Source organism: Carettochelys insculpta, chromosome 1, assembly GCF_033958435.1.
Source record: "Carettochelys insculpta isolate YL-2023 chromosome 1, ASM3395843v1, whole genome shotgun sequence".
NCBI lineage: Eukaryota > Metazoa > Chordata > Testudines > Carettochelyidae > Carettochelys > Carettochelys insculpta.
In genome coordinates, this window is record NC_134137.1 from 377,704,052 (window position 1) to 377,726,454 (window position 22,403).

Below are 22,403 nucleotides of genomic sequence, written 5' to 3' on the forward strand. Positions count from 1 at the left end.
AGGAGAGCCCCAGCAAAGATCCAGAGCCTCTAGGCTCCAGGGTGGAGCTTGAGGGCAGTGAGGTGAATGTCTCTTATTTCTGCTTTTCAGATGGGGGCTACATCTGAGAGAGGTATTTTTTGTTTAATTTGCGTCTAACTTATGTGTGTGGCCTCCAACGGTGGGTCAGTCGCCTCTCAACCAAAAAAAAGGGTTCCCCACGCCCGTTTTAAATCCTGGGAAGCAGGGCACGTCCCTTCTGAAGCTGAGTTCCCATTCCACAACATGCTAAACCCTCACGCGGTGAGGGAAGAAAATTAACTATTTTCAGCAGAAATTTGCAGGATCAGACTGGAGAGAAAAAGTTTTGCTGGGGCAAAAGGAACCTGCCAGCACTTTCATGGTGGTAGAAAAGAACTGAGAGTACCACTCCAAAGGGAGCCATAGCTGGTCCCCCACGGATACCGCTGGGTGAAACACTTCTGGTGTTGGTACATGTGGCGCAAGTACACACACCCAAATGGAATGGACATGAGTAAGCACTCAAAGCAGCCTGCTAAAACTATTAAAAGGCAATTCAATTACCTACCATTTTCATTCTCCCTCGCAACTACTGTGGCTGAGAGTTGTCATTCATGGGTATTTCTGTCTACTCCAGAAGAATGGAAGCGCATTTTTTCTAAAGATTGTTCCTGCTGAGACATTTACCAAACATAGCACCCCTAGAAAAGGTGAGGAGTCCCATGCCTGGTCTACACTTTAAATGGGCTTAATGTAGCACAGCTAAGACACTGTAGCCCCCACATCACAGACAAGCCCACAAAGCCACCAATGTGTCAGTACCATTATTGTGACACAGTAGCCCTAGTTGATACTCTCTCTTGCCCTGACTTGCGGGAAAAAGTACTGACATACCAGAAAAATAAAGGGAGAGGCTCGTCCAGAGCAGTGGAGCCACTGTAGAAGAGGCTTTCCTCTACACAGAATTGATTATGCGTGGAAAGAAGCAAACTGTGACCAACCCCGTAGCATAGGGAGGGTAATAACATAATGCACAATCATTACCATAACCACAACAACAAAGGATAGAGAAGAGTGATTGCAGGTTGGGTAAACAACCTTCCACCAGAAAACTAGAAATCCAGATTAAAATGCCACGATTATCTCTGAACTGAAAAAATCAGTCCTTCCCAGAAAGAATATTTCAGTCCTCTTTCTTCCCCTATTCCGAGAATTCACTTGCAGTGCGGCTGCCAGAAGAAATACACTACAACAAGTGATCTTCCATTTCCAATAATTACGTTGGGTTGGAAGCAGACTTCTCATTCCCTACACCCCGCCACATAAATGCCTCGAACATTTATTTGAGTCACTTTTTAACTTTTAACCCACTGTTATAAGATATTAAGCTTTCTACATGAAGGCATTACATACACCATGAAGTCCAGTTTGCTTCAAGTGCAATGGTGTAGGCTTCAGTGAAATATGCCAATGAAAGCAGAATTTGAAGTATCATTTTTACCACTGTTGTTGTCCACCTCGAGTGCCTATGAAGCGAACGTGCTCTGACTTTTCCTTGGGCGCCTTTCACAAGACATTAAGTACTGGAGGATTCCTGGGGCCTCTAAAAGCTACATTAGCAAGATGACCAAAATTGACAGAACAATACATTTAACAGAAAATTTGACTTACTTTAAAATCAAGGCTGCAAAGACTGACAATGTCGTCATCTTTCTCTCTCCGCTTCCTTTTCTGTAATAAAAAGAAATGGATCACATCTATCCACTTGATCATACTTTAGAAAATAGCCTCATTTTGAAACCAACCTAATGACACCTTCGTTACTGCACCAGCAAAAAGCGAGTGAAAGTAACTATAGGAGTAATATTACAATGGCAAAAAAGTCATCTGGACTTGTCACTTAACTGCATCCACATATCACACACTTGTAGTTTACTTCTTCCTTTATGTCCCTACAATTATGACTGTGAAGAAAGAACCAAAGGACAGCAAGAAAGAACAAAAGCCATGGAGACTGATGTTCATTCATGTGGCAGTTTGCACTTTGAATGGATTCAGGAAATTAGATACTTTTTAGGGTTTTCAAGTTCAGCTAACCACAAAGCCAGGATTTTCAAAGGAATCTAAGGGAGTACGGTGCCAATGCCAACTGAAAGTCAACAGGATTTGGGATTCTAGAACCCTGAAGAGGACTTGGATGATATCACTATTACCCAAGATGCACCCCCCACACGTAGGGGTTCCTCAGAGGAACCTAAAGAGGCCATGAAAATTCCAGCAACATTGATGCGTGTGCCGTTACATCCTATGTTGTATCTTCTAGATCCCGTCATGGATTCCCAGAATCCTGAATTCTCTTTTACAGTCTTTCATTTATACTACTTTTCTTTCTTTCCACTCCAATAAGTCCTATCAGTACATGTTATGCTGATTCTACAAGACAGCAATTAGTCACACAAATTTATGTTTTTGTATGATTGCAAACTACAGAAATCCATTACTTCACAGTAGTATTTTCCCTCCTCAGCACTTTCAGCTAACTAGAAGCTCAAACAGAAGTTAGAGTTTCCACAGTTTTCTGGCATTTTATTGCCAGAGTGTAGCATTTCATTGGTTAGGTTTATATAGAATTCAATTCCATTATTTCAGAAGAGATTTCTGGCTGGTTTGATAATGTGTGCAAGTACACATTTGCTTTTTAGGTTAAGTACAATAAAAAGTTCAAAACATTTTTTGACGAAAACTTGCAACAATGCAAGGCTTTAAGACACCACACCTTTCAGGTTTGAAGGTTTCCCCCATCCCCTTATGTAAGTACAGTATATTAATATCTTCACCACACCCCTCTGGACCCAACCACAGGCTCTAAAGCAAAGCCAAGGTTTTGTTTTTAAACAGGCTAGACACGGGTAATAAGTACTGCATTGCATAGGTCCCTGTTTCCTCTGCCTGCTGTAGTTTCATTCAAACTTAGACACATAACTACAAAGCCAGATGTATCATTCTTACATGGCACCAGGACAAAACAAATTCCAAAAAAAAAAAAAAAACCCACCCATTGAAACTTCTCAACCCAGGATGCTTAACCAGCATAGCAGAAGTGCAACCATGGTAAATGCTGTTTTATGACATGTGTCTGGCTAGCAAGAGTCCCAGTTAAAGACATGTTATGTAAACTCTAGAAAAAACTCCCGTCATGTGGAGCAGATAGTTCTCTGAAAGGTTAGACTGTAAATAGGAAGTATAAGCATGAAGCATTTTTACATGAAACGTTTCGTGGTAAAAGTCCTTCCAAAAGCAAGCAAGCAAAACAGCATAAAGACAGACACATCATTAGTGTTAGCAGGAAATACGCCAGAGGGACAGAATGCATGATCCAGCAATGAGTCATAAAAAAAGCTGCATTCTTCAGTGATTCCCCCACTTTTCCTCCCCTTACACCCATTCTGTTTTACTAGCAACATTTGCATGAAAATAGCTGGCAAAGAATAGGACTTCAGGTGAGGAATGTGCACCAGGACTCAAACGCTTAAAAAGAGCCTGTTTTCAGGCAAGTGTCTTCTTGTAACAAATGTGTTTGTCATGTTGTATCCTGGGACCAACCCAGCTGTGACAGATACAAGGTGGGTCACATAAGAGTTGAAAGATGTTACCTCACCCACCCACCCACCCCTAAAAACAGTGTGGCCAGTATTCGTTCCAAACAAGGAAACATGCAAAGGTTTCCAATGAGCAGGTCTCATACCAGTATCAAGACATAACTTTCAATGGGCTTACCCACAAAACCCTGGGGCCTTGATTGTGAACCTGCACTGGAAGGTTTGAGAGAGGATGGCTAAGGGAGATTAGAGAGGCAATCAAAATAAAAAACTCAGTAACAGTAGGGGGGTTTTATTATCCCCCATATTGACTGTGTACGTGTCACCTCAGAACGAGTGCAGAGATAAAATTTCTCGATACCTTAAATGACTGCTTCTTGGAGCAGCTGGTACAGGAACCCACAAGGGGAGAGGCAATTCTTGATTTGGTTCTGCATGGAGAGCAGAATCTGGTCCAAGAGGTAACTGTAACAGGACCACTTGGAAATAGTAACCATAATATAAAAACATTTAACAATCCTATGGTGGGAAGAACATCTTAGCAGCCCAACACTGAAGCATTTAATTTCAGAACAGGGAACTATGCAAAAATGAGGAGATTAGTTAAAACAGAAATTAAAAGGTACAGTGAGTAAAGTAAAATAGCTGCAAGCTGCACGGAAACTTTTCAAAGACACCGTAATAGAGGCTCAACTTAAATGTACACTCCAGATTTAAAAAAAAATACAGTAAGAGACCCAAAAAAGAGCCACTGTGGCTTAACAATCATGTAAAAGAAGCAGTGAGAGATAAGGCATCTTTTAAAAAGTGGAAGTCACATCCTAGTGAAGTACCAGAGGGGTAGCCATGTTAGTCTGGATCTGTAACAGCAACGAAGGGTCCTGTGGCACCTTATAGACTAACAGAAAAGTTTTGAGCATGAGCTTTCGTGAGCACAGACTTACTTCATCAGATGCTGGTCTTGGAAATCTGCATGGCCAGGTACAAATAAGCCAGAGCAAGGGTGGAGATAAACAAGGTTAGCTCAGTCAGCAAGGAAAATAGAAAGGAGCATAAACACTACCAAATTAAGTGTAAAAATGTAATAAAAGTCAAAAAGGAGTCTGAAGAACAGCTAGCAAAAACTCAAAAAGCAATAACAAAGTGTTTAAGTACATCAAAAGCAGGAAGCCTGCCAAACAACCCGTGGGCACCCTAGATGATCGACATAAAACAAGGAGCACTCAAAGATGATCAAGTGATTGCGGAGAAACCAAATTAATTCTTTGCTTCAGTCCTCATGGCTGAGGATGTTAGGGAGATTCACAAAACCTGAACCATCCTCTGCAGGTGACAAATCTAAGGAATTGTCCAAGAGTCAGGTGTTTTACAGGAGGTTTTGGAACTAATTGACAAATTTAACACTAACAAGTCACTGGGACCAGATGGCATTCACCCAAGAGTTCTGAAAGAACTCAAATGTGAAATTGTGGAACTATTAACTGTGGTTGGTAACCTATCCTCTAAATCAGCTTCTGTACACAGTGACCAGAAGGTACGTAATGTAACGCCAATATTTAAAAAGGGCTCCAGAGGTGATCCCGGCAATTACAGACCAGTAAGTCTAACATCAGTACTGGGCAAACTAGCTGAAGCCATAGTAAAGAATAAAATTCTCAGACACAGAAGAAAATAATTTATTGGGCAAAAGTCAACAGGGTTTTCGTAAAGGGAAATCATGTCTTACTAATCTATTAGCGCTCTATGAGGGGGTCAAACAAACATGTGGACAAGAGGGATCCAGTGTCCTTAGATTTCCAGAAAGCCTCCGACAAAGTCCCTCTCCACAGGCTCTTATGTAAATTAAGTTGGATAATTGGCTAAAAAACAGGAAACAAAGGGTAGGAATAAATGGTAAATTTTCAGAATGGAGAGAGGTATCTAATGGAGTTCCCCAAGGGTCAGTCCTTGGACCAATCCTATTCAAATTACGCATAAATGATCTGGAGAAAGGGGTAAACAATAAGGTGGCAAAGTTTGTAGAGGATACAAAATTGCTCAGAATAGTTAAGACCAAAGCAGACTGTGAAAAACTTCAAAAGGATCTTACAAAACTGAGTGACTGGGCAACAAAGCGGCAAATTAAATTTAATGTGGATAAATGTAAACTAATGCACATTGGAAAAAATAACCCCAAGTTTACATACAATATGTTGGGGGCTAATTTAGGTACAACTAATCAGGAATGATATCTTAAAGTCATCGGGGACAGTTCTCTGAAAACATCCACGCAGTGTGCAGTGGCAGTCAAAAAAGCAAACAGTGTTAGAAATCATTAAAGGGATAGAGGATATCTTATTGTCCTCGTATAAAACCACGGTACGCCCACATCTTGAGTACTGCATACAGATGTGGCCACCTCATCTCAAAAAAGATACATTGGCTTTAGGAAACGTTCAGAAAAGGGCAACTAAAATGATTAAGGGTTTGAAATGGGCCCCGTATAAAAAGAGAATTAAAGAGACTAAGAATTTTCATTTTAGAAAAGAGGAGACTAAGGAGGGATGCGATAGAGGTACATAAAATTAAGAGTGATGTGGAGAAAGTGAACAAGGAGAAATTATTTACTTGTTCCCATAACATAAAAACTAGGGGACACCAAATGAAATTAAGGGGCAGCAGGTTTAAAACAATAGGAAGTTCTTCACACAGCACACAGTCAAAATGCAGAACTCATTTCCAGAGCAGGCTGTGAAGGCTGGGACTATAATAAGGTTTAGAAAAGAGCTAGATAAAGTCATGAAGGTTAGGTCCATTAATGGATATTAGCCAGGATAGGCTGGAATGGCATCCCTAGCTTCTGTTTGTCAGAGGCTGGAGATGGATGGCAGGGAAGAGATTGTTACCTGTTTGGTTCACTCTCTGTGGGGCACCTGGCACTGGCCACCGTTGGCAGACAGGAAACTAGACTAGATGGACCTTTGGTCTGACCCAGTATGGCCATTCTTATGTAGAAGGGCTAATGCAGGCATGGAAGTCGGGGAGGAGTTTGCGTTAAGAGGTTTTGTTGCCACTGGAACCAGAAAAATAGGCCAGAGCTGAACTAGAAGCTTTGCCAGCATAGTTACGTCACTCAGAGGTATAATGAAGCACACCACCATAGCCTATTTCACTGGGGAAGGAGGGACCCTGGCTGTAGTAAGCCACAGCAGCAAAATCAGTTTTGCTGGTATAGCTGCATTTATACTAGCTGTACTTCACTGGTACGGCATAGAATCATAGAACACTAGGACCGGAAGGGACCTCGAGAGGCCATCGAGTCCAGCGCCCTGCCCCAATGGCAGGACCAAATACTATCTAAACCATCCTTGACAGACATCTATCTAACCTGTTCTTAAATATCTCCAGAGAGACAGTTCCACAACCTCCGTTGGCAATTTATTCCAGTGTTTGACCGCCTTGACAGTTAGGAACTTTTTCCTAATGTCCAACCTAAACCTCCCTTGCTGCAGTTTAAGCCCATTGCCTCTTGTTCTATCCTCAGAGGCCAAGAAGAACAAGTTTTCTCCTTCCTCCTTATGACACCCTTTTAGATACCTGAAGACCGCTATCATGTCCCCCCTCAATCTTCTCTTGTCCAAATTAAACAAGCCCAATTCTTTCAACCTTTTTTCATAGGTCACATTCTCTAGACCTTTAATCATTCTTGTCACTCTTCTCTGGACCCTCTCTAGTTTCTCCACATCTTTTTTGAACTGTGGTGCCCAGAACTGGAAACAATACTCCAGCTGAGGCCTAACCAGCGCAGAGTAGAGTGGAAGAATGACTTCTCGTGTCTTGTTCACAACACACCTGTTAATTCATCCCAGAATCATGTTTGCTTTTTTTGCAATGGCATCACACTTTTGACTCATACTTAACTTGTGGTCCACTACAACCCCTAGATCTCTTTGTGCCGTGCTCCTTCCTAGGCAGTCACTTCCCATTCTGTATGTGTGAAACTGATTGTTCCTTCCTAAGTGGAGCACTTTGCATTTGTCCTCATTAAACTTCATCCTGTTTACCTCAGACCATTTCTCCAATTTATCCAGATCATTTTGAATTATGACCCTATCCTCCAAAGTAGTCGCAACCCCTCCCAACTTGGTATCATCTGCAAACTTAATAAGCGTACTTTCTATGCCAATATCTAAATCATTGATAAAGACATTGAACAGAACCAGTCCTAACACAGACCCCTGCGGAACCCCACTTTTTATACTTTTCCAGCAGGATTGAGAACCATTAAGAACTACTCTCTGGGTACGGTTATCCAGCCAGTTATGCACCCACCTTATAGTAGCCTCATCTAAATTGTATTTGCCTAGTTTTTTGATAAGAATATCATGAGAGACTATATCAAATGCTTTACTAAAGTCTAGGTAGACCACATCTACCGCTTCTCCCCTATCCACAAGGCTCGTTATCCTATCAAAGAAAGCTATCAGATTAGTTTGACAAGATTTATTCTTTAGAAATCCATGCTGGCTGTTTCCTATTACCTTACCACCCTCCAAGTGCTTGTAGATGATTTCTTTAATTACCTGCTCCATTATCTTTCCTGGCACTGAAGTTAAGCTGACTGGCCTGTAGTTTCCTGGGTTATTCTTATTTCCCTTTTTATAGATGGGCACTATATTTGCCCTTTTCCAGTCTTCTGGAATCTCTCCTGTCTCCCATGATTTTCCAAAGATGATAGATAAAGGCTCAGATACCTCCTCTATCAGCTCCTTGAGTATTCTAGGGTGCATTTCATCAGGCTCTGGAGACTTGCACACATCTAATTTTCCTAAGTGATTTTTAACTTGTTCTTTTTTTACTTCAACTTCTAACCCTACCCCTTTCCCACTAGCATTCACTATGTTGGGCATTCCTTCATCAGACTTCTCAGTGAAGACCGAAACAAAAAAGTCATTGAGCATCTCTGCCATTTCCAAGTTCCCTGTTACTGTTTCTCTCTCCTCACTGAGCAATGGCCCTACCCTGTCCCTGGTCTTCCTCTTGTTTCTAATATATTTATAAAAAGCCTTCTTGTTTCCCTTTATGCCTGTAGCTAGTTTGAGCTCATTTTGTGCCTTAGCCTTTCTAATCTTTCTCCTGCATTGTTGTGTTGTTTGCGTATATTCATCCTTTGTCATTTTTCCTTGTTTCCATTTTTTATACGATTCCTTTTTTATTTTGAGATCATGCAAGATCTCCTGGTTAAGCCAAGGCGGTCTTTTTCCATATTTTCTATCTTTCCTACACAGAGGGATAGCTTGTTTTTGGGCCCTTAATAATGTCCCTTTTGAAAAACTGCCAACCCTCCTCAGCTGTTTTTCCCCTCAGCTTTGCTTCCCATGGGACCTTACCTACCAGCTCTCTGAGTTTACCAAAATCTGCCCTCCTGAAATCCACTCTCTCTATTTTGCTGTTGTCTGTTCTAGTCTTCCTCAGGATTGTGAGCTCTGTGATTTCATGATCACTTTCACCCAAGCTGCCTTCCACCTTCAAGTTCTCTACCAATTCCTCCCTATTTGTTAAAATCAAATCTAAAACAGCTTCCCCCCAGTAGCTTTTTCAACCTTTTGGAATAAAAAATTGTCTCCAATGCAATCCAAGAACATACTGGATAGTCTGTGCCCCGCTGTATTACTTTCCCAACATATATCTGGATAGTTGAAGTCCCCCATCACCAGCAAATCTGGGGCCCTGAATGACTTTGTTAGTTGTTTAAAAAAAGTCTCATCCACCTCTTCCGCCTGGCTAGGCAGCCTGTAGTAGATGCCCATCAGGACATCACCCTTGTTTTTTACCCCTCTTAGTCTAACCCAGAGACTCTCAACACATCCGTCTCCTACGTCCATCTCTACCTCAGTCCAAGTGTATACATTTTTAATATGTAAGGCAACACCTCCCCCCTTTCTTCCCTGTCTATCCTTCCTAAGCAGGCTGTACCCTTCAATGCCAACATTCCAATCATGTGCATTATCCCACCAAGTTTCTGTGATGCCAACGATGTCATAGTTATATTTATTTACTAGCACTTCCAGTTCTTCCTGCTTATTACCCATACTTCTTGCATTTGTATACAGGCATCTAAGATATTGATTTGATCTTGCCTCCCTGTTTTGCCCTGACCCTCTTTTTACTCTGACATTGTTGCCCAGACTGCCTCCCATTTCTGACCCATCACCCAGGTTTCCACGTTCTCCACTTGCCTGTGGGCTTGGCTCCCCTGCCCCTGTCGAACCTAGTTTAAAGCCCTCCTCACTAGGTTAGCCAGTCTGTGTCCAAATACAGTCTTTCCCCTCCTCGAAAGGTGAGCACCATCCCTGCCCATCAGTCCTTCCTGGAATAGCATCCCGTGGTCAAGAAAGCCAGAGCCTTCCTGGCAACACCATCTTCGAAGCCAGGCATTCACCTCTAGGATGCACCTGTCTCTGCCTGGGCCCCTACCACTGTCAGGCAGGATTGAGGAGACCACCACCTGCGCCCCAAACTCCTTCACCCGTGCCCTCAGAGCCCTGAAGTCACTCAACCTGCTCAGCATCATACCTCACAGTATCATTAGTGCCCACATGGATGAGGAGCATGGGATAGTAGTCAGAGGGCCTGATGATCCTCGACAACGCCTCCGTAACATCTTGGATACGGGCCCCAGGCAGGCAGCATACCTCCCGAGATGAAATGTCAGGGCGACAGATGGGCGCCTCCGTTCCCCTCAGAAGAGAGTCCCCGACCACCACTACTCTACGTTTCCTCCTCGCAGTGGTGGCAGCAGACTTCCCAGCCTTGGGGGTACGAGGCTTCTCCTCTGCTGTACGGGGCAATTCTTCGTCTCCTGTATCAAGTACAGCATAATGGTTTCCCAGTACCACAGTGGGAGGGTTCTGAGCAGGGGTGGAGCACTGCCTGATGCCAGAAGTAACAAGCTGCCAGTGTCCACCCTGATCTATCTCCTCCTCCACCAGTGGTTTATTAGCTGTCCTATGTACTGGGACAGTTACCTCAGCTGTCTCCACATGAATACTATCCAGGAACTGCTCATGGAGTCTGATACTCCTCAACCTGGCCACCTCCTCCTGTAGCTCCTCCACCCGTCTCCTGAGAGATTCCACCAGCAGGCACCTTTCACACTGGATGCTCCCCACAGCCTGGATATCTGTGAGTGGGAATTGCAAGCTACCGTCCCTGCAACGCCACACCAGGATCTGGGTAGAGGCATCCATGGTCAGGCAGTCTGTCTGGCTAGAGGGACAGGTGGAGGAAACAGCAGTAGTGCTGGCACAGGTGTTGCGGGTCTTCCTAACCATCATAGGCCTCCCTCTCCCAAACTCCCTCTTAAACTCCCCTGTCTGCAGCTTCCTGTCTGCTTCGCTCCCCTGATTGCCCTTGCCTCTGGCTTTTAAAGCCTCCTGGCCTGGGTCACATCCTCCCCCCTGTGAGTCACACAAGGGAAGGCCAATCAGGGGATGCTGGTTTAGCTATACTGACAAAGCCTTCCAAGTGCAGATGTGGCCCCAGACTCTGCAACAACGGTGGGGACCCCAGGGCAACAGGACCCAGGGATTCATCCTCCCTCCTCATGCCCTCTTTGAGCTGTTTTTGTCGAATATCCATACTCATTTGAGTAAAATGGGTCCTTTAAAAATGTGAGCCCTCCTTACTCTTGATAATCCTGCAAAGGAAAGTCACAGTGTGAAGTACTTTCTCGAGTTCATCCAGAACTCGTCTCTAGCAAGTCACAGGTGGCTTGCCGGAAGGAGAAGCTGCCTCCAGAGCATAACTGGTGTTTTAGGGTGCCCACCGGCGCTTAGTATAAAGCAGAAACTAGAGCACTGAGATATTAAGAACAGGTAGTTGACACTGACGGGCAGGGAGGGGGCAGGAACTGATAGGGAGTATAAATAAATTGTTAACTCATTCAATACCAGCCTCTTTGCTTTTTGTAGTTCTCACTAATGGGATATGAAATCTAGCAACATTACTACTAACTTTGAATTTGAGACCACAGCAGTAGTATACCAAATAAAAAGCAGACACACCCATACATTAAAGTTAATAACTATTTCTTCAATTACAACAAGAAGTCCTGTGGCACTTTATAGACTAACATATTTGGGTGCATAAGTTTCATGGGCAGAGACTCGGCTACCTCTCTGATACTTATTTCAATTACTTTCATTTTGTGACACTGGAGCATATTTCCAGGATCATTTGCGATTATATAATTTGCAGGCTAAACCTTGTGGTTCAAAAATGAACATTAAATTAATTTGAAGCCACCAGATAAAACATAAGACTTTTTTCTTATTAAGTCAGCTTTTTATCTACCCTTTTTCCACTGCATTGAAATTGATACAACCTCATAAAAATACATGACACTTCAGTGACCAATGTAAAGCAAACCAAAGATAGCAAGGGAGAATATAGGACAACAATTACCACAAAAAGGTTTACCATTGGTTCAGTTATCATACCTAGATTTTCTGTATTACAAAATGTTTACACTTCTGCAGTTCTCTTCTAAATCCTGTTTCAAGTACCAGCTCCATCACATTTACCCTGCTAAGTGACCAAAAGCTGTAGCTTAAATAGGAACATCTTCACACTCAGAGAAGCACAAGCATGCAATCAAATTAAGGCCTACAAGGCAGATCAGCTCACCAATGTACAACTCAATAGCCACTCCAGAGCCTCAGAAGAGTTCAATGAAGAAGCACTTGTTCTCATTCTGGTTAGGCAAATACAAGATGTTTTTCTTCCTCATCCAGGAAGAAGGAACATTACCTGCTTGTTTATTTAGATTTCTTATTGTTAAACTTCCTGCATACAACTACAGTGCATACTTTACTCACCAGCGTGAAGTCCCATTGGGGCCCAGGAGTCAGAAATGTGAAAGAGCTGCCACGTCGCAGAGGGTATCTGTGAGTTGAGAATGAACAAAGATTAAGTAAGCACGGGTTGTTTCAGCAATTGAGAAAGTAGCTACAATTCATTCCATTTCCTTTTAGTTGTTTTAAAATCCATGCTAACCCTGTCCAATCTGAGTGTCGCAAATCTGTTCTCAATGTTTGTGACCTCTGTGATAAAACAGCTTTGCTGTGCATTTTTCAGCTCAGGTAATCAATTTACAACAGCCAAACCCAACATGAAGTACCTCATTCCAAACAGATGGTACCTGGCCGGGAACAGAAACAACCCAAGAGAGTAGGCCATGCTCAAAACAACAACCTGCATCAGGAGGATATCATCAGAGATTCAGTCTTCTGTTTCTGAATTCTCCCCAGAGGCACAACTGTGCAACCTGGAGAGAGGGCAGGATTGAAGCAGATGCCCAAACAACCTAGATTGGTTGACAGATCACAAGGCTGCTACTTCATCACACAGTCACAGAAGACCCTGCCAGGACAGAGCAACCCTGTGAATCTGACTAAGATACCAAATCCCCTAAAACCTTCCCCTTGAAGAAAAAACTGAGCCTCAGGCTGTTTTCAAAGATGCTATCAGCTTGTGCATTAACTTGCAGCTAAGAACTGAGGCTTGCTCCTTCAGCAAGTCATCCTCAACAACAAAGCAAAACTGGTGAAAAGCAATATATCCAGAACTAGGTACTAGGTTTATATAATTTGAACCCTTAAACAATGTTAAATAAAAGTAATCTGGGACCAATACTGCCACACAGCCACTATATACTGCCTTACCAAATTAATCCTAAAGGTCTAGTGCTGTGGTGACCAAACAAGTTATGTTCCAAGTTTCACTGTTTGGTGGATTTAAGGTACATTTCCAACAACATTTAGTTTATTTGGAAGACTGTATCAAGAGGTACTTTTACCCCAAGTTTAGTTTCTGCATCTCAAACTACCAGACCTAAACATTGTGTTGCTCCCTCTTTCTAACACAGCCAGCTGAATCAGCTAATAGGGCAGAATTTACTGAGCTACGTTTTCTTTGTGAGCTTATGACTAATATGGAACAAAAGCAGTTTCATCTGAAAATTCCAAGTCTCTCTGGCTATCAGAGCGTTTAAAACCAAAAGGAATCAAATACATAGGTCCATGACTACAGTCCTAGGCTATGTCTACACGTGCCCCAAACTTCGAAATGGCCACGCAAATGGCCATTTCGAAGTTTACTAATGAAGCACTGAAATGCATATTCAGCGCTTCATTAGCACGCGGGTGGCCGCGGCGCTTCAAAATTGATGCACCTTACCGTCGCGCATCTCGTCCTGACGGGGCTCCTTTTCGAAAGGACCCCGCCTACTTCGAAGTCCCCTTATTCCTATGAGCAGACAGGAATAAGGGGACTTCGAAGTAGGCGGGGTCCTTTTGAACAGGAGCCCCGTCGGGACGAGACGCACGGCGGCAAGCCACGTCAATTTCGAAGTGCCACTGCCGCCCGCATGCTAATGAAGCGCTGAATATGCATTTCAGCGCTTCATTAGTAAACTTCGAAATGGCCATCTGCGTGGCCATTTCGAAGTTTGGGGCACGTGTAGACACGGCCCTAGTGGCTGATCTACCAACACCAAACTAGTAACAGAGAGGTAGCCGTGTTAGTCTGTATAACACCAAACTAGTTAGCTGGTCGGAAGGGGGCAAGCTTCCATGAGGAGGAGAACTCCTGTGTGACGATCGCTGCTGCTCCAAGGTGAGCTTGGCACTGATTTCCAGGAAAATGGCCCTTGTTATTCTGTTGCTCTGCCATCACTGCTGGTCACCCCAGTTCTGTAGCACTAGCCTGTCCCACCTGTCAATACTAGTCAACTGAGTCCAAAGAGCAATCTACTGAGTAAAGCTGCTATGGATAAACACCATGCAGAAGTACCTACTTAATTTCATCTACCTGCTTCTCCTCCTGTAGAGGTACTGCTAAGGCAGCCAAAGCCCTGGGAAGCCACAGAGCCAAATCCATCTGTCTAGGTCACTGGCAATACAATTGTACCATCCTACTCACAATCATGGTGCTCAGCCTGTGGCCTGACAGCTGTTCAGCGCTGGCACTGGCAAAATCTAGGTGAATTTTAGGACGCCAAGGGAGTTTGTTAGTGTGAGCCCCAGCCCCAGATTCTCCTGTAGTTTTGAATAGGCATGCCACAACGCATGGCAAGAAAACTCAGAGCCTAGAATTGTATGCCAGCACATCTGCCCAGAGGGCTGCACTGTTAAGCTCTACAGATGCAGAGGTGCATGGATGTAAGGCTTACCGAGGAAAAGTACCAAGCACTTCACTTTGATATAGTTTGCACTTCAAGTGCATGTCCTCTGATGCAACATCTGCAGACGGCCAGACAAGCTCTTAAGGAATGTGTCTGCTGCAGCTGGGAACAAGCTTCCCAGTCCGGAGGACCAGACATGGATTAGCTCGAGCTGGAAAGAGCAATGCAAACACTGTGGTTTGGGTGACAGCTCCAGTGCTCAAGCCCAGGCAACCCCCTGCATCTGAGCTCAGGTGCCTGGCTCGAGTTTCTCCCAGAACCACAGCATCGACACTACAGTATTTAACAAAGCCAAACTGAAGCCAAGCTAGCGTGTCTGTCTACCTAGGCCCCAAGGCTTGCTTACAGCTGCAGTGCAGACAGATCCCTTTGAGAGCAATTATCCTGAATAACGTGGCGTTTCAGAAAAGTAACCCTTCCCCCTAAGAACCCCACAAGTGAATGACGACTAGCTGTGGTGAGTTATTCATTGTGATTCCTGAAAGGAGACTCCTCGTGATAGCTAATTATCTCACATCACTCTTTCCAGTATCCCTCCCTTTATGACAGACTGAGCAGATACAGCTGGTACAAGTAACATGTGCCATGTATTTTCTTCAAGTTAACGAGACACTTAAAGAACAATGAAAGCAACCACAAGGAAGCTGAAGCAGGGAGCATGGCTTTTTTTTGTTTTTTTTTTTTAAAAAGCTATTTTCCGTTGGTTCAGATTAGCTTTGGAGGGAGAATGGGGGAGCTTAAGTGAGCAAGTTAACATTTGCCAGATGTCAGAGTTGCGACTGTACTCTACAGAAACAAAGCTCTCCAAATTAGAGAAAAAAAGATATTGAGACTGCCCAAAGTACAGAGAAATTTGCTTTGGTGTGCTACCTCTGCTTAAAGAAATGAGGTTCTTGCCAAACCAGCCAAAGATAGAGTTATAGAATCACAGGGCTTGAAGGGACCTCAGGAGGTCATCTAGTCCAGCCCCCTGCTTCAAGCAGATCAACCCCCACTAAGTCATCCCAGCCAGGTCCTTGTCCAGCCGGGACTTAAAAACCTCGAGGGATGGAGAAATAATTCCATCAGTCTTGTCGTGCCTACCTTTCCCACACTGCTTAAGAACCTCACTCTCCAGATTGTCACCTTGTCGTGGTGAGTGGGCTTGTGTGTTCCAGTGAACCCAAGGGCGACGCCGCAGGGAGTCTCATACACTCAGCAGGTCACCTATGGCTGCAAGATAGAGGGGGAGGGTCTAGACAAAGAGCAATCCTAAAAGCCCTCAGCGGCAGAACAGGCGGTGGATAGCAAACATAACGCTACAATGGCTGTGAAGGTGGATGAAAGTTGCAGCGGACAGGAGACTTCCCGTTGTCGTGGATTCCAGGCCATTGGACTGGAGTCATCTATCTGTCAAGACCCGTGGGGTGGCTGTAGTGCAACATTCCCCACATACTAGTCACACACAGGCATCTTCCTCCATGTACGACTGTCCTCAACTTAAGCCCTACGGCGACCGGGAGCAAGATTGTGGGATCTGGAAGCTTTTAGTCATGAACCAGCACGTAGGCAGTGGACGTGTGTATCAGTCGTTCTGTTTCAAGGATTGAGGTGACAATAGTCCAGCTGCTGCATCCACAACTGAGCAGTCCTATTTAGGATTCACTCTGCTCACCCCACATGGGAAAGGGGCTAGAAAAGCTACCCTGAACAGAGTTCATCTCAACCCCCCTGACTGGATAACCGTGTCCAGTGGGTTCACCTCTTTGCAGTCAAAATCATGCAGTAAACTTTGGAACATGGAATATTCAGACTCTAAATGGACAACTCAGACAGCGAGTGACCTGAAAGACACATGGCAGTTATCGCCTGTGAGCTGCAACAATTCAACATCAATATAGCTGCCCTGGCAGAAACAGGCAGAGCAGAAGGACAGCTAAGAGAAGGCAGAGGGTACACATTTTTCTGGACAGTGCCCCCACCCCAAGGAAGAAAAACAAATTCATAGAGTAGATTTGCCCTCAAAAACAAACTGACAGAGATCCTATCTCAAGTCCCTGTCGCCATCAATGAGTGTCTCATGACTCCCCCCTTGAAGCTTCACAAAAACCAACATGCAACTGCCATCAGTGGTTATGCACCAAACCTAGACACTGAAGATGACATGAAGTTCTACACTCAACTGGACACAGTCCAGAAAGACATCCCTGAAGACAAAATTATTCTTGTGCGACATTGCATTGCCAGGGTCAGAAGAGATGCGGATCTCTGGCAGACGACCATTGGGAAAGCAGGAGTTGGCAACAGCAACTCCAATGAAGTGCTCCTCCTTACGAAATGTGCAAAACATGCGCTCATCATCACATACACCCTCTTCCACCAGAAAGACAAATTTAAGACCTCATGGCAACACCCTCAGTCAAAGCACTGGCACTTCATAGACTATGTCATTGTCCGCACTCAGGATCGTTGTGATGTCCTTCTCACACCTACAATGACTCGTGCGGACGACTGCTGGACTGATCACAGCCTTACACGATCCATAATGGCGACTAGGATTGTCACCAAATGGAGAAGTCAGAGGAAACAGATGCGATAACAGATCAATGTACAAGGCTTAGAGGACCACATCAGACTAAGTGACTTCCAGAGAGTGATCCAAAGGAAGCTGCCGAAAGTACACCCTGAAGATGTGAAAGAACACGCGTGTCAATTGAAAAATGCTATGACTGGAGCTTATGGAGAAACCATTGGCTACCAGACCAGGAAGCATCAGGACTGGTTTGATGAGAACTATGTGGAAATTGAATGCTTGATTGAGGTAAAATGGAAAGCCTTTAGGGCCTGGCAAAGTGACATCAACTGCACTACAAAGAGAGAAATGCATGCCAAGGCCAAGGCAGAAGTCCAACATAAAACAAGAACTTTGAAAAACCGATGGTGGACTAAGAAGGTGTGAGAATGCCAGCATCTCACAGACATCAACTATACGAGAGATTTCTTCAATGCTACCAAAGCTGTTTATGGGAATGAGAAACCATGGAATCAATCCCCTGGAGATTAAAGGATAGTGCCCAACTCTTGAAAGACAATGATGTTATTGCTTCGTGATGAAGGTAGCATTATAATGAGCTCTTGAACCACCCCTCCATCATGGTCCTAAAATCTTTTGACCAAATCCCTCAGCAACTGCCCAGAGACGATCTTGAAATACTTCCTACCCAGACTGATGTCCAAGCTGCCATCAAAGCAATGAAGTGCAATAAGGAAACCCAACTAGATGAAATTCCTGCCAAAGTCTCCAAAGGCAGCCCAAATCTCTACAAACAACTCCACCCCCTGATTCTCAAGATCTGGGATAGGGAGCAGATGCTGCAAGATTTCAGAGACACACACTGATCATCGGTCTCTTCAAGATGAGTGACAAGTAGGACTGCGGAAACTATCATGGCATCTCTCTCCTGGCAATGGCAAGGAAAATCTTAGCTCAAATCCTTGCAAACCAACTCCTGCCACTCAGAAGAAATTCTTCCAGAATCCCAATGTGGGTTCCAACCATTCCGAAGAACAGCAGACATGATCTTTGCTGCCTGGCAACTGCAAGTAAAATGTCGTGAACAAAACCAAGCCCTATATATGACTTTCATTAACCTGACCAAAGCAAATCATTCACCTCAGTAAATTGTAGCGCTCTGCAGACTGTCCTCTCAAAGATCGGCTGCACCCAAAAATATATTAACATCTTGAGGCTGCTTCATGACAACATGATTGTCACAGTATTAAGCAACAATAGATCCCAAAGCAACCCTTTCTGGTCAAAACGGGAGTCAAACAAGGCTGCATCATCACCCCATCACTGGTGTGCATCTTCATTGCCATGACCCTTCACTTCATTGATGGCAAGCTTACAGATGGCATGCAGATTGTCTATAGAAGGAACGGAAAGCTTCTCAATCTCAGTAGACTGAAGGCTAAAAGCAAGATTTCCATGCCCTCCATCATGGAGTTCCTGGACTTGGATGACAATATGGTTGCTGCTCTCTCCCCCACAGCCTTTCAGACCATCTTAAGTACCTGCACTGAAGCATCTGAGAATCTTGGCCTCACACTGAATGAGCATCAAAAAAAACCCAAGATGCTCCACCAACCCTTGCTGGAGGAACAATCTCATGTACCTTCTATTGAAGTCAGTGGAGAACTGCTGGAAAATGTGGAATACTTCCCCTACATTGGAAGTCATCTTAACATTAAAGTTGACATTGATGAGGAAATCCAGCATCGTCTGAGCCATGCAAGCTCTGCTTTCACCCTCCCGAGACAAAGAGTCTTCAAGAACTGGGACATCTATCCCAAGAGAAAGCTCTTTGTATACTGTGCAGTGGCTGTTCCAATGCTTCTGTATGCATGTGAAACCTGGTCAACACACCAATACTAGCATCTTGGAAGAGTCGAACAGGACCAGCATTGAAACCATTATCATTCATCACCAACTTCATTAAACTGGTCACATGATTCGGATGTCTGATCAGTGCCTCCCAAAACAGATTCTGTTTTCTGAGTCGAGGAAGGGCAGAGAAGAGTTGGGGGCTAGCAGAAGAGATCTAAGGCCATGCTGAAGGCACACATGAAAGTGCAGCACCGGTGTCGACACCTGGGAGAGCCTTGACCAAGACCGTCTCCAGTGGAGAACAGTAATCCACGCGGGGGTGGCACAATCTGAGGGGTCTTGACCTGGAAGATGTGGAGCAGTTCACCTACTTGGGGAGTATTATGGGCATACATGGAGGAAGAAATAAGGATATCAATGCCCAGGATAGGGAAAGAAACAGCTGCATTCAAGATGCTGTCCCATATGGAGTTCACAAATAATATGTGCAAAGACAAAACTGTGGCTCTCCAACACAAATGTGAAGAATGTGCTCTTATATAGCTGCGAGACTTTGGTGCACTAAAAAGTCTTCAAATCACAAGCTACAGACATTCATAAACAGATGCCCGAGGTACATCCTTCACATCAAATGGCAAGACTCCATCACAAATGAGGAGCTTTGGAACAGAGCAGGACAAGAATCAATTGACATTGAAATCAAGAGAAGAAAGTGGGGATGGCTAGGCCACACTCTCAGAAAACCAGCCAGCAGAGTCCGTCAACCTCTCACATGGAACCTGCAAGGAAAACGCAAAAAAGGAAGACCTTGGACAATGTGGAAAAGATCTACTGAGACTGAAGGACAACAACGGGGGTATGCCCAGAGCCAGCTAGAAGTTTTGCCCCAAGGCAGAGTGAAGTGGAGACTTGTAGATGACCTATATGCCATGCAGAGTAGTAGTTAAGTAGTAGTTAAGTAGTAGTAGCCATAGTGCAGACAAGGAGAGGCGGAGAAGAAGTGTCAAAAATGGCCTCATGTCCCCCCGACTGCTACCAACACCTGTCCTTTCTGTGACAATATCTGTGGGTCCAGAACTGAGCTGATCAGCCATCAATGGACTGATATAGGAGGGTAACATGAAGACATCCTGCTTGTTCTCAAGTGACCAACAATCCAAGCTTGTTTAAGAACATATAGTTCAGTATTAAATAAAGAGTATCTCCTATTACAGTCCTGCTCTCCACACCAAAGGTACAGGTAGTTTAATTACCAAAATGCAATTCAAAAAGCAAAAATGAGCTTTAGCATTGTATCCGAAAAGTAAGCTGTAAAGGACTCAAATCCAGACAGCCTATCTGAGTAGACAAAAAGTTAACCATCAAACCCTGTTTGGCAACGTAGCAAATGAGACAAGTGACACAAAAATAACCCTGCTGGAGGAAGTATGGGCAAATTAGTACCTAACATAAAATCGCTAAAAATAAAAAAGCCTAGCAGATAAAATAACCAAGTGCAACAAATTACTAGCCTAAGGAAATATTGCCGTTGTTCTATGTCTCTCTCTACTAAACATTAGGCCCTTCTGATGCACATAAGTGGCTTCTACAGAAGCCAACAGGAGCTGTGATGAGAGCATAGAAATTTGCCCTCAGAATTCAACCCCAGACAACTGCAGAGACTATCTAGGCCAAGGAGCTCATTTCAAAGCTGTCCTTTAAAATGCCAGTACTAAAGGGGTGGGTAGACAGTAGCGTTCAGTATCATGCAGCCATTTCTGTAAGCCTGGCAATCACATGGCCATTGAAGATGGGTACATCTGCAGTGTATTTGTATAATCAAAGAGCATATAAACAAATAAAATGTTTTGGTCAAATTATTTTCCTAATAGTTTTTACATATATTTATTTTCTGACTGATTAAAAAGAAAGTCTTCTGTGTTTCATGATTTCAAAACTTAGGGGTGAGGTGGATGGACACAAAAGGTTATCTATAAACCATGAGTATCAAGTCCCTGTGCCTTTAATCTGATCTGACTAGAAAAGCCATATGTAAAAATTCAAAAAGTACATAATAAGGCATCCCAGAGTGACTTGGGATATGTCAGACTAGAGTATATACAGGCTTGGCAGCTTTGTGTTTGTATTTAAACAATTTTGACAGATAATACAGGTTAAACCTTTCTAGCCGGCACACCCTTGTCTGGCAACATCTGTCACCCAGTATGATTTTAGTTAGGCGGATGACCACTTAACCTGGGTGTAGCCAAGTTTTCCCGTTGTCCCATAAATTTGTTTACCACAATCAGGCCTGGCTCTCACTGTTCTGTGCTGTCCCTTTAGCAGTAACTGACCCCTAAATACCTTTTAAGGGTCCAGTAAGCAGTGGAAGTGTTGGTAATGCTGCTAGACAATATTGACTTCCTGTGGGCCGGCAAATTCTCTCATTCAGCACCAATCAGGTCCTGAGGAGACCACATTAGAGAGGTTCAACCTATAGCAATGGATTTTTCCCAATAATTAATTTAAATTTTCACAGTTGCAGGAAATTATGGGAGTGTTAAACAACTCTTTAATAATCACTAACAATTTGTCAAACAGCATTGTTCTTTACCAAGCTATAATTTTCTTAGTATTGATGGAAACACTTGTTTGGGTGTGCATGGTGTCATGGAACTTTTCTGATAAAAATCAACTCTTTCCAAGCTTAGCGTATAGCACAGGGGAGCTTTTATACATAGCCTGTCTAATGCAACACTTTCCAACACATTTAATGTAGCTTTCTTCTTTCAGTTTTTTTTTTCTTTTTTTTTTTTTTTTTAAACTTTAAGTCTGCACTCCTTGGTCAGCATCATCAAGTCAGTTTGCACCCGTTCTTTGTAGTTATCCAGGAAGCTGGAGGAACACTTTGGTCTGGAAGTTTCCTTAACTTTAAGTCCTACTAAAGATCCAGAATAAATTCTTCAGACTGGGCAGCAATTCTTCCCTTCCTTCCCCTCTCACTTCCAACCCTTTTTTGCTTTCACTGCAGCTAGAGCTTCATTTTACAAACAAACCATTCATGTCAGTTCAATGTTTGATTGTGTATATTACAATACAAGCATTTTGAAACAGGTAATACCCTAGTGAATGACATTTCATTTGAAATCAAGTACAAATTCTTGCACCTTTCATGCCTTTGAATCTTAGTCTAAAATCTAACAAAACACACCCCTTTTGATTTCCTACCAAGTTA

General features: G+C 43.6%; 1 long non-coding RNA gene across 1 annotated transcript in view; it reads right to left on the reverse strand.

Moving 5' to 3' along the window:
* Positions 1 to 1,671: 1,671 nt before the first annotated feature.
* The window catches only part of LOC142001182 (uncharacterized), a 54,323-nt gene continuing 33,591 nt past the window's right edge, over positions 1,672 to 22,403 (reverse strand). Inside the window, exons 2-3 of the long non-coding RNA XR_012642408.1 lie at positions 12,458 to 12,524; positions 1,672 to 1,731 (exon numbers count right to left, since the gene is read on the reverse strand). This is a non-coding gene — a long non-coding RNA (uncharacterized LOC142001182). The remainder of the gene's footprint in view (positions 1,732 to 12,457; positions 12,525 to 22,403) is intronic.